The sequence below is a fragment of the Caretta caretta genome, chromosome 27 (genome assembly GCF_965140235.1).
Source record: "Caretta caretta isolate rCarCar2 chromosome 27, rCarCar1.hap1, whole genome shotgun sequence".
Classification (NCBI taxonomy): Eukaryota; Metazoa; Chordata; order Testudines; family Cheloniidae; genus Caretta; species Caretta caretta.
In genome coordinates this window covers 13,890,232-13,902,978 of record NC_134232.1, presented here as the reverse complement: position 1 = coordinate 13,902,978, position 12,747 = coordinate 13,890,232, and the positions used below count along the sequence as shown (strand labels likewise).

General features: G+C 48.6%; 1 long non-coding RNA gene across 1 annotated transcript; it reads right to left on the bottom strand.

Moving 5' to 3' along the window:
* Nucleotides 1-513: 513 nt before the first annotated feature.
* Nucleotides 514-11,688, bottom strand: LOC142070171 (uncharacterized). The gene is made up of 3 exons (XR_012666169.1): nucleotides 11,586-11,688; nucleotides 11,245-11,343; nucleotides 514-557 (listed from the first exon to the last, which is right to left on the bottom strand). It is a non-coding gene; the product is annotated as an uncharacterized LOC142070171 (long non-coding RNA).
* Nucleotides 11,689-12,747: the final 1,059 nt, after the last annotated feature.

Sequence of the window (12,747 nt, the reverse complement as noted above, 5' to 3'; positions counted from 1 at the left end):
GCCTCCCAGGGGTGTTGTGAGGAGAAATACAGGAGTGTGAAGCACTTGGAGACCTACTGGTGACGAACACTTTATAAGAGGAATTTTTATCGTTACTACTAGTTTTTATTGTTATTAGCAGCTCTACAGAGGAGTTTGTCTCCTCTTAAAGCTACATTTGATGGATTTAATTCAGCAGTTTTGAGCCCTTTGTGTATCAAGGATCCCCTGTCAATCTAGCCAGGACCATCATTCCCAGTTAGCAATATGGGAAGGGCAGCATGGTAGGAATCCTGCTTGCAACTGGCCCTTGCCTCCCCCCTGGGAAGTTAGCCCAGGTCGGGAACTCCTGAGCCAATACATGCAGGGACCAGAAGAGAAGCTCGGAAATACACAAAAGTCTCTGTCTGGTTGTTCCTACAAGAGGTACAGGTCCATGGAGGGAAACAGATCCCCACAAAACACACTGAAAAAGCTACGGGTATGAACAGCAATACAATGCTAGGCTACAAGATACAGTGTTAGACAGCCTTACCCTCCTTATGGCTCCTGATATAATGAGAGTTTGCTTGGGAGAGCTGGAAGAGAACAAGATATTAGAGAACAGGCATTTAATACAGCGCACTCAGGGCTGAGAATATTGGTGACCATAAAACAAAATATGTGAAAAGGGGGAAACTTGACAATTTTTTTAAAGATGTCTTTCTAAACTGGTAGCTTATGGCTGGAGTCATTCTGTGTTAATTATGGGACTCGAGCTCAAAAGGTAAGAATAGCAAAGCCATAGGAAGATGCACAGTAAAGCTTTGCTGTTTAGTGGAAGTAGACTATTTGACAATCATGGCCCAGTACCTGAGCTGTTTCTGCTCTGAAAGCCCCTTACAGTGCATGTGCACTGCAGTTCTTTGGGGCAACCAGATCGCTGACCCCAAATGAAGACAGCTGGAGAGGACACTGCTAAGCTGGCTTCAGTTTTTATACAGTCCTGAAGAATTTTAGACATGCTTCAGTGTTTCCACCCAAAGACAGGGTATGTAGAGGAGCAGTGTGGCCTATAGGACAGAGCACTGGACTGGGACTTAGGAGATGTAGTTTCTAGTCCCAGCTCTGCCACTGGCTTCCCATGTGACCTTGGGCAAGTCACACTATACGCCTCAGTTTCCCCATCTGTAAAATGGGGATAATGATACTTTATAAAGGAGGTAAGTAAGAGCTAGGTATTCTTAAATGCATGAGATTTCCCCTTGCTCATTAAGACAGAAAAGCAAACTTATGTGATTTTGTCCACAGTGTATTAAAATCTCAAGTCACCAGACACGCACAGAATTTCAAGTTACAGACAAAGCATTGCTGGAAGACATTTTTTACTTTAATCATCCAGCAAGATCTTGTGTCAAGGGTCTATTTCTCCTGCAAACACCTAAGACACAGAAGGCAGCTGTCTCTCCCAACACTGATTTAGGCAGCCTTCATGCCAATAACTGGTACAAAAAATCTTCAAATCTTGCCTTGGCGAGCAGAAGCTCAACAGTTCTCAACAGAGAGCGACTTTCGGCAGGATTTAGCATTCTTGCCATTGCAGTACGAACGCAAAGCTGCAGATTGTGGGAACTGAAACTATCACTTCCCTTCTAGCTGCTTTGTTTTTCATTTAATTGTCTAAAACAAGGTATTGAACAGCTATTTATTTTCTAGCTAGTTGTGTGGCTGTGTTTGATAATAAAGTCCCAGTTTTGCAGGGCACACAAGTGCCAGGTGCCATACGGAGGTTGGGCCTACCGTTTCTGACAACGTGTGAGTTAGGGGTAGATCTGAAGTTTTAAGAAGGGAGGAAACACCCAAGCCAGCTCACGTGCAAAGCAGTCGGACGGGCATCAGCTAACGAACTGAAGTCTTGGGTATTTGACTGTTAAAGAAACAGGTTGCTGAGTTTTTTCCCCTACTTGGTTCTAGCTCCCTCCTGTTTCACCATTTGCCTGATCCAAAGTTCACTGAAGTTAATGGGAGTCTTTCTGTTGACTTCAGTGAGCCTTGGATGAAGATCTGTATGAATCTCTGACATACACAACAGTACAGGGGTAAAACCCCAGGAGACACCCAGAGCCATCCAAGCTGTACCTATTTTTAAGTTTTACTGAATAAAACATTGCGGCTATCGATTACCTATTCCGAAGCTGCTTTGATATCAGAGCAGCAGGTTCCTCCGTAACTGCACGGAAAGGCTTGAAGAATTTCAGAAGAGCCTCTGCAAACTCTTCTCCAGAAATGCTATTTTGCACCTTTTCAGCCCCACTTTACTTCAGCAACAAGTATTCCCACACTCCAGACAGCGCAGGCAGGAGTTCGTGAGGAAGGGTAACGTTTCCATGAGTGCCTAAGACCCCCATGAGCGATGAGCCTAAGACCCATTTTCAAAAGCAACTTTGGCACCCAACCAGTGTACAGATGAAGCCTTGTACGTTTTCAGAAGCGACTAAAGATTTCAGGTGCCTCCAGCTTTTGGTGCCCCAATGGGAAGCAGGTCAAAGGACCTGTTTTTGAGAAAGCCGCCCACCTTCTGACAGTCAGGCCCCTTTAAGGTGTCTCATGCATGGCCCCGAAAAACTACAAACAACCCAAGTCACTTTTGAAAATCTTGGCCAAAGTCAAGGGAAGTTATGCTTTTAAGTCACTTGGAATTTGGGTAAAATTTTCAGACGTGCCCAAAGTGATTAGCACCCAACCATATGAGTAGGCCCCACAGCTCCTCCATATGTCAGCAGGAGGGATCTCAGACCCTCAACTCCTCACAGTGGAGTTCCAGAAAGGAGGAGGAGGAGTCAGAGAGACCTGTAAACCGACATTAATCCCAGACAACCTTCCATTTCAATTCACCGAAGTGCCACCCACCCCAGTTACAAGGCAGGGGAAGACACACTTCTTTCTGCTTCTGCCTGGGGCAAGGTAACCTGTCTACATGGTGACTGGCTTGTGTAGCCATCACTCACTCTTATTTAACGAGCACAGCTGGTCTATGCAACTTTGACATTCCCACACCACCCTTCCCCATCCTCCATTATCCCCGCCCACCCCCACCAACTTTACATCTTGTTCGTCCTTACTCGAGACTGCAGGGAACCGCCTGATAAATGTTCGCAAGCTGCCCAGCGCAGGAGGGCCCTGGTCCCAGTGTGGGCAGACCCTGGCTGCTGCCATTACACGCAACATTTAAACGTTATCTACGTCCCGCCAGCAGAGCCTGGCAAGTAAGAGTTGGTGGTTTTGTGGGAAGAGTTTGTGAAGGCTCCCAAGGACCCCACATGCAGCATTCAGTCGGGCAGAAACAGTCGGTACAGTGGTGTCTGGGCTGGGAGGGAGAAGACAAGGGGGAAACAGCCTCTCTCAGAATGACTAAACCCAGCTAACAGCAAGTGCGGGCCGTACAGCTTCTGCCGGCAGCCACGCAGGGCTCCTCTGAAGAGGTTTTGACAACTCAGTGGCAGAGCACTTTCTTCGGCGTAGCTGAACGTTCCCAGAGGTGCCTCAGGCGTCAAGACCAGATACACTCAACGCCCCCAACCCTAACCACAGGATTACCTCCTCGCACGGAGCAGTGCTGCACAAGGGCCCGACTTCACAAGCGCTTTAGAAGGGGCTGCAAGAGGGCTGGCAAATAAGATAAATGATAATTGAGCACCATGTCTTCCATGCCAGCTGCTTCTGATGCAGCCCCAAGGTAACCCTACAAGCAGGAGCGCGCCACATGGCTGCGATGTCCGAGCAAGCTCCAGCATCAGACTGGGGATTGTTTGAAAGCGCACCGCAGACAGTGAGAAACCCAGGAACAGGCCTGCTAGCCACCACCACCGAGACCTGAAATAGCCTTCGAACCCCAGCTTCTCGGCCCAGCATCCTACTCAGGGAACTGCACGGCTGAACATCGCACTGTCCTGCCACCGGCGTCCCCAGAAGACGGAGAGAGGAGATGTATTTGCCCCTTTATATTTGGTCGTAACCAGAGCCACTTCCACCAGCCCCTGTGTCAGAGCCATTGTTCTTCTGGCCAAAGAGGACTGGACAAGATGCGCCCTTTGAAACTCACCAATACAATGAGGCCCTTCATTTGACTCACTTCTGCCCTCTCCCCGAGCAGCTGGGACTGTGCCTGAAGATGCTGACTCGAGAGCGCTCCCAGCCACCCCTAGACTAGAACAGGGAAGGAGCCGTGCATTGCAATCCGGGCTCCTGCATCAACGTGGTGCAGGGAACGCCCCAATGTCCCCTCCGCAGCTCCAGTGACCAGCATGGGGGACAGAAACGGTGCCTGGAGGCTTCTGCTTCTTTCTTGCAGCAGGGCCATTGTCTGTCAGGAGCAGACAAAACTGCAGCACAGACTTAAACCGGTCACGCACCAGCAACACCATGTATTTCCCTCCAGTCATCCAAGAATTGTTTGGCGGGGATCAATACACAGGGGTGCGGGCGTGGATACACAAACAGGATGTGATTAAGCAGGATGCCTCAGGTCTGTAACAATTCACCAGGCTTTCTGGCTAATCCCTTGGCTCTCACACCAATGTTTTGGAGGGCAGGGGGTGTACCCCTGCCCAGCAGAAGTGGTGATCTCCCGCTTGCAAGTTAATTCATTTTATATCACTAATAAAAAGGATTCTTTCCCCATAAAGCCCCGCAGACGTGTGTCTGGTATGTGGGTCATGGCCTAAGCCGTCCACTGCAATAATTCTGCAGTGACCAGCAGCTGAAATGTAAACATGTCACTCTTCCTGTGAGGGGAACCTATCTGAAGACAGAATACAGATGAAATGCACAGATTAGGGCAGTGGTTTTCAACACATGCTCTGTCTGCAGACTGTGTCTAAGGAGTCCCGCGAAGAAAACTGAAAACTGACTGGACAGAATACAACTATATACACTGTGCAGACAACAAATTTCCCAAGCTGTCTGCAAATTCCCATGTGACAATTTGCTCTTCACCAGATCAGGCATTCAGGTCAGACACAGGTTGGAATCCAACCCATCCATGGCCAATGTGGGATGAATGGGGGCGGGGAGGGGTTTCAGTCCAGCCCCCCACTGGGACAGGGGTCCACACCAGAAGTGGCACCCCTTTACTGGCAGGCTCAGCAGAGAGGCCAAAGATAAATGCCAAGATCTGAAGGCCAAAGCGGGCCATTTATGATGTGACCCCTGGGGAGTGCAGGCCAGAGAGCGTCCCCTGGGCCACAGAGAGGCCAAATCCTGCTACATGCCCAGCACGCTCAATTCCTATGGACTTTGACAAGAGTTGAGGTCACCATTCACCTTGCAGGATAAGGTCCTTAAAGGACCAGGGAGATTAAATGTCCCCCTCTAGGTGCAGGTTGAGGCGTTTGCAGGGGAAGCACATGCTGCTGCTGGCCTTGTCCTTATCTGTTCTACTGCCAGGATTTTGGTTGATCCAGCCCAGAGTTCACTTTGAAATGAAAGCAGCATTAGCCCTGGCTCAGCATTCTCTGCACTCTTACAATGCAGGGCTGTCTTCATGCTAAGTGAAATAATTATCCAGAGCCACATCACCGGGACCATGCCACTAGCCACACAGGGACAGCTTGGCTAACTGCATAAGATCTGAATTCCAAGGGCAGTCTCTAATTCAGATCCCCGATCAGCGTGTTAGGAGACATTACAATACCAGACAATGGTCTGTAAGTGGCAATTATGTTGAGCTGCTATAAGAAGCCATTAGAAACAAGGCAGACACTTGGATTGCCTTTTGCTCTCGCACACACAAACTGTTTGCTGTTCTGAGTAGAGAGGGTGTCTTAGTTAGGGAAAACAATCGGGCTTGCTTATCAGACTGTAACTAATAAACAAATGCAAGTGACAGGATGGTCTTTCACGCTCAACAGAGCGAATGCAGTGCCTGCTAAAACAAGCAAAGAGCTGCAAAAAAAAAAAAAAAACCAGTGGCAGGCAGCTGCTTCTAAACCTGGGCACAAACTCAGAACACACTGTGCAGTAACTCGTGTAAGAGGCCCAACAATTCTGGAAGCAAGTGCTACCACCAGAGTAGACAACTTCCTAACTTAGTTATTGAATTGCTGTCTCAGGAGTAGGACAAGAGGCTGCCTGTTACCCGTCTGGTTCCAGGAACAGACAGAACACATCAAGCAGTGTCTAGTTTATGCTTTAAAACTCACATGCTGATGCAATTGCTTTGCTCTTTGCACGTGGAAAGCAGTCAGTGTGTGGCTACGGACCTTGCTTTGGATCCTGACAGCTGCAGAATGTACAGCCGCATGAACATTTCTACGGCATATTCTTCTCTTCGACTTGCTCCCTTCCCACTGTGTTAGATAATAAAGAGATGCAAGGGTATTAACTCCTGGAAAGCTTCCCTGGGACCAGGCGAAGGCCTGCCTGGGTAAAACTGCCTGCATGCTGTGGGACAGGAACACTGACTGAGCTCTCTTTAAGGGATGCTGACACCTTGTGGGAAACGTCGGTAAGTGGTCCCTACACAGACTGCTCTGCTTGCATTCGGCAGACAAGATTTTTCGGAGCAGGCTCAGGGATTTAGACACGTCACCATCCATTAACTGGAGTGTTCAGGTCCCTAGGTCACTTTAGAGACTTCAGCCTCCCCTTGTTCATCTGATCACTACAGAGTCTGCAGAAAACCAGCATCATTGCAGCAGCTTCAGAGCGTATCCACTTCTGGTGGCATCCCTCAGTTGAAGGCAGAGTCTTCCAAGGTGTCAGAGTTAGGTTATACTGGTGATCATGGAGGGAAGGAATCTGACTTACATTAAAGCTCTCGCTGATCAAATGAGTTCTACAAATAAAGGTTTTCCTCAGGAGGCATCAGCTGACTGTGACACACCCCCTGGGTAGAGATAAGGAACAGCTGGATTTTCTAAAGCATCGTGTTATGCTTGGGAGGTTAGCGCTGCAATTCGGGCTTAAACAACAGTTTTATGCAGCTCATTGAAAACATGTTGCCTTGAATGTAACCTTTGGTGCTCTCAATTTCTGTATATTCTACAGCCCTCTAGCCCAACACTGCCCTCTTCCCAGTATTATCTGAAGTAAAGGTGTATCCTTCCAGCTGTTCCAGATGGGATGGGGTGGAAAACACCAAAACAAGACATAATGCCATTCAAGAGGGTCGCCTCCTCTGGGCTCCCGTGTTATGGTCTGGACACCCGCTCTCAGAAAAGGAAACACGGTAGAAATAGGTGGAGTTCAGAGATAGTCAACAAAAAACAATTAGAAACCTGGAGATACTTTCCTATGAAGAGTGGGTGGAAAGGCTGGGGTTGTTTAGTTCAGAGGTAGCTCATGAAAGCTTATGCTCAAATAAATTGGTTAGTCTCTAAGGTGCCACAAGTACTCCTTTTCTTTTTGCGAATACAGACTAACATGGCTGTTACTCTGAAACAAATAAGAGGGAAATGCAACAGAGAAACACCAGGGGCCAGTCAGTAAATTTGAAACATATCAAATTTAAAACTGGTAAAAGAAATAAGCTGCATGAAAAAAATAGCTAGCCCATGGCACGCACTGCCTGAAGCCAAAAGCTTGATCCGGGACTCAACAGTTAGAAAGGTTTATATGGAAGAGAACATCCACAGACACATTGATTAGTATTTTAAAACACGGTTAGAAAACACAATCCTCAGGCTTCAGGACAGGACAGCCATTAACTGATAGGGGTCAGGAAAAAACTTCTCCTATACGTGGATGATACCATAATTGTCCATTATAAGGTTTCTAGCACCTTTCTGTGTAGTCTCCTGTCAAAGACAGGATACCAGGCTAGACAGACTGTTGGTAAGATCCAGTGTAGCATAGCAATGCCTATCTTCTTAGGCAAAAGACTGTGAATACAGCTGGCAAAAAGTTACCAGATTAGGATAGTTTGCAGCCAGTTAATAAAAACTGACCCTCCTCCCAGCTGCTAATGTTCACACATGCAGTCCCTGTAAAGCAGTGGTGGGCAACCGGCGGCCCATCAGGGTAAGCTGATTGTGGGCCGCAAGACATTTTGTGGACAGTCAAGGTCCACAGGCACGGCCCCCTGCTGCTCCCAGTGGCCGCGGTTCGCCATTCCTGGCCAATGGGAGCTGCAGGCCACACAGATGTGGCGCCTGCCGCTTCCTCCAGCTCCCATTGGCCGGGAATGGCGAACCGCGGCCACTGGGAGCAGCAGGGCGCCGTGCCTGTGGACACTGACTGTCCACAAAATGTCTCACGGCCCACAATCAGCTTACCCTGGTGGGCCGCCGGTTGCCCACCACTGCTGTAAAGCCTGCAGCTGCAGTTCTTGTCCAATATGCAGAAAGTAGAAGTTAGTTTTAGATGCTCAACTTCAATGGAGCCTAACGCTGGCAAGGCTTTAACTTCAGTTACAGCCACTATTGTCAGAGCTTCTAGTACAGCTCCCTCTCTCTGAAGGATTCCCACGTTTCCACGATCCACCCTCACAGCTGGGGCTGTACTGTACCATACCGCTCCTCATCTACACATGGACTCTGCCATTCATGAAATCAGAAGGGCTGGTTCTGTATTGCCGAGTGTTCGTTTACTATGCTTTAAGGGGAAAATGATCGCGTTTGCTGCAAACTGATACCTCCCCTCTCCATGGCAGCTGGCTTTGACAATCTCTCTCTCACTTGCGTAGAAGAGGTGCCCTTTAGCTGTGGCTTTTTGCAGAGGTTCAAATGAAGAAAAACAACTGCTACCGTTTGTCTCTACTCCACCTATGCTGACAGCTCCCTGGAAGGCGCTCTGCCCACATCCCACCAAAACAATGTGTGTGTGTGTGTGAAGTCTGTCATCTAGAAATATTCCCCCACCCACCCCAACCCCAAGTGTTTTACTGTTTTGTTCACTGACCTCCCCCTCCACCCTAACTGCACGCAACCCTCGAATAACAATGTACACACAGCAGGGTGAGGAGTTCAGCCTCCCTTTGCAGCTTCCAAGAGGTTACACGGAACAGTTTCTACCACCAGTGACCCACCCTTCCCTCTCCTCTTGCTTTCTAGTGTGTGGCTCCAGCAATGGGAAACCTAGAGGTGAGGCATGCTGGGAAGGCAGAGTAGGGAACGGATTATGGCTTAGGACACTGTGTCTGCAGCTTGTCTCTAACACCACGCTGACCATTGTGGTCTAACTGTTCCCTTGTACTCCCCCCATCTGTCTGCCTTACACAGAGCGTGAGCTCTTTTGTTCTGTCTTTGTACAGCACCTGGCACAACGGGAGCCAGGTCTGCGACTGGGGCTCCTAGTGCTGCCACAACACACAAAGTTAACAAGTTTCCCACATGACATAAGCTATGGCTTCAGATAGGGCTTAGATAGAGACCTCACCCACCACCCCACGAGCCAAGTGAGGGGGAAGAAAGACTGTTTCTACTTTGACTGTATCTCCACTGTGTGATGCGATCCACCCTAATGATAATGAACCTGTGGGATGTCTGAGCACTGGGGAGGAAGCAGAAAGATCTAGTCCTGGTGCCCAAGCAGAGCAGACAGGTTCAGAGATGCCCAATATCTTACTGCAATCTTTTTCACCTGAACTGCTGGAGAATGAACATCTGCTCGAGCGTGACAGCAAGACAAGAAGCCAAACAGGAAAGGCAAAGCAGGACTGGTCTTTGGACCCAAAATAACCATCCACTAATCCTTCTGCTCAGAACAGCACAAGAGTCAGAGTATTTTCTTCCCCAAGGCAAAAGAACTGGGGTTTGTTGGGTATGCGAACGGGAATGGACAAGATAAAACATCTTCCACCTGGACAATAAACATGATCAACTTCCTTGGAAGGGCAGAACGGTTGTGCTAGAAGGTTTTTGTTCACGCCAGGGCTCAGTCTCTATTCGAGACATCATTTTCTCAAAAGGAAACAGAAGTTTGGCTGCCAACTTGGGGGGGATGGCGGGGCCACATCCCACTGGGTAAAAATGGTATATTCACAAGCTACACGTAACTGCTAGGCCATGCAGACAAACTCAATAGCTTGTTTATATTCCTGTGGTGCAAACCCAGTAAGAAAATCCTCTCCCCCTGCACAATACTAATAACCTTTTTAAAATTTCGCCACTAGCGTTCACCTATATCACAATGTGGGCCCAATCCAAAATACAGGGATGTTTGCACTGGGGGGCTTGGGGAGGGGGGATTCTAGTTAAGAATTATGTGTTATTCCTCCTCTCCTCTTGTCCTGTTTTTTTTTCTCCAAGAGGCAAAATCATGCAGGTTTCCCTACTAGCTAAATACAAATCGTAAAGCTATTCTCCAGTGAGTACTGCATTCACACTCTCATAGTTCCTGGGGACTGAGGCTTATCTCCAAAAGCAAACAGACAAACCTAACTTCGAGATGGGAGGAGCTGCCTCTTCAGAGCTGGCGGATAAGGTGTAAATTGTGCAAACCGGTTTTCACACTTCCCACCTGCAAGTGACTTGGCATGGCCCAATCACCACCTATGTGGTAAGGGCGGTGATTAAAACAGTTAACCCCCATGTCGGCAGGAAGTGACACCTGAAATCCAAATAATCCCAGCACATGAAAAACAATGAAGAGTGCTTTTCCTTCCCCACCCCCGCCGGACTGGGCTCTAAGCCTATTTGAATCGGGGCAGACACAGTGCAGCCCACAGATGACTTTACGGACAGACAATCTGGGGGTGCAGCCTTCAGGGACTAGGCAATGGTCCATCGCGAGCGAGGCAGAAAGATACACTACTCACACTGGAACCTGCAATCTCCATGGCCAGCACCGCCCTACTGGTATCAAAGGAGGCAGCATTTGCTCCATTTTATTCACAGTAAATAGCGCCCTTGGCAGCCTGGCCCTTGGCTTTGCCCATCTGGAATTAGAACAGCGAACTCATCGTGCGTGCGCCTTTGTGGGCAGGGACTCGTCAGGTTCACGAGGAGCCGGGCAGCTCTGTGAGGAAGAGGGTGTGGATTAGGGGAAAGATGGCAGCCTCACTTTGAGCACACTGCCCCTTACAACACCCTAGATACAGCAGATTATTGTCCATTGCATTTCAGTTAGCAGGAATATCTAGAGCCAGGGACAGGGACTACTACTTCAATGGGATGACCTTAGGGATCCTTTCTCTCTTTGTTGCGGTCTCCGGTCAGCCCCAGGAGAGTCTCTCGTCACCTCCCAAAGTGTAACAACCCATGAGAGAACCCTGTATTGAGTGGCTGACCCTCTCAGCCGGGGCAGTAGCTCCGAAAGACCCAAGGAAAAGGTCACTCTGTCTCTTACCTGCCACACTCCCATTCTTCGGGGTCCTAGTCTCTCTCTTGGTTCCAACATTCACCACTGGTGTGATGCTTCCAGGCAACCGCATCTTTCCCGCTTTCACTGAAAGGCAACATCACAAGGCAGTTCAGTTTCAGTTTCCGATGGGCATTGGCACATCCGTGTAAAGGGGAAGGAGAGAGATGCTGTCAATTCCTTCCAGAGAGCATTTGCAAAGAGAAGCAGCATTTGTTTTCCTCTGTATTTATTACACCCACCAAGAGTTTGGTAAACCTCTGGCTGTATTATGTACATTATTTTTCATTCATAAGTTAAACAACATTGGGTAAAATTTTCACCAGTACCTAGGCTCTTAAGTCCTACTGGTTTTCAAGCCACCTTGGCACAAACGTTGTCCACCGTCCGGTTCTGCAAAAAGGAGACCGAGACTTGGTGCTTGTCTACATGGGGACTTTCTGGAAAGAGAAGAAAAATGAAAGGCGTGAAGTTACAGTTAAAGCATCCTGTGTAGACGCTCTCATTCAGAAGTGAAGTGGGCTTAATTCACTTTAGCTTAATCTTCCTTCAATGTCCCCACATAGACAAGCTCTAGGAAATGTGTGGCCAGCACCCTGAAGGGCACAGAGGAAACCATACAGGAGCAAGGACCTTCCCAAGTCCCAGCTACACAGAAGCTTTACTTTTTAAACCGTGACACCATGCAAAGTTGCACACGAAGCCACACGCCACTAAGCATCCTGAGCAAGGCCCTTGCTCATTCTGGAGGGGACCTCAAGCCAGTGTCATCTCCCCACTTCAGAAGGTTGCGACAATTTCTCCAACAGAATGTGAAGAAATAAAAGGGTGGGAGAGAGGCTGGTCTCAGGGTGGTGGCTCTGGACGGGGACTCAGGAGATCTGGGTTTAATTTGCAGCTCTGTCACTGGGCAACCTCGGGCAAGCCGCTTACTGTCTCTGGGCCTCCCTTCCTCGCCTGTAAAGCGAGGATATTCGTTATTTCTCCCACTCTTTGTCTGTCCGGATTTTGAACTCTTTCGGGAAGAGACTAGTGATGTGTTTCCACAGGGCCGAGCAACTGGAGCCTCTAGACATAAGTGAAATATAAAGTAACAGGGAAAAGAATTTAAACTCCCACAACAGGCAGAAACAGAAGCAACAGGATGCAAAAGAAATACTTGGCTATGAATTATGAAGATGAAGACCAGACAGGTGATTAAAGGACGGCTGTAGCCACATGGACATGGGGCTTACCACTGAGAACAGTTTGCAGTTCCGTGGTTATCAGAACTCCAGGCTGAACACCGCCAGACAGGCTGAAATCCTGTTAACACCAGCTCAGCAGGGTCCTTTTGTAGCCTCCCGCCCTCTGCACCTCAGGTGATTAGTGGAAATCCGATGAACCGTACTAGATTCGGTGTAGTCAGAGCAGTCAGCACTCCCAGCATGGCAGGGACAGCAAAGTGTGATCTCTTTCCCAACTGAAAGAAGTTAGAATTAAACAAAAAGC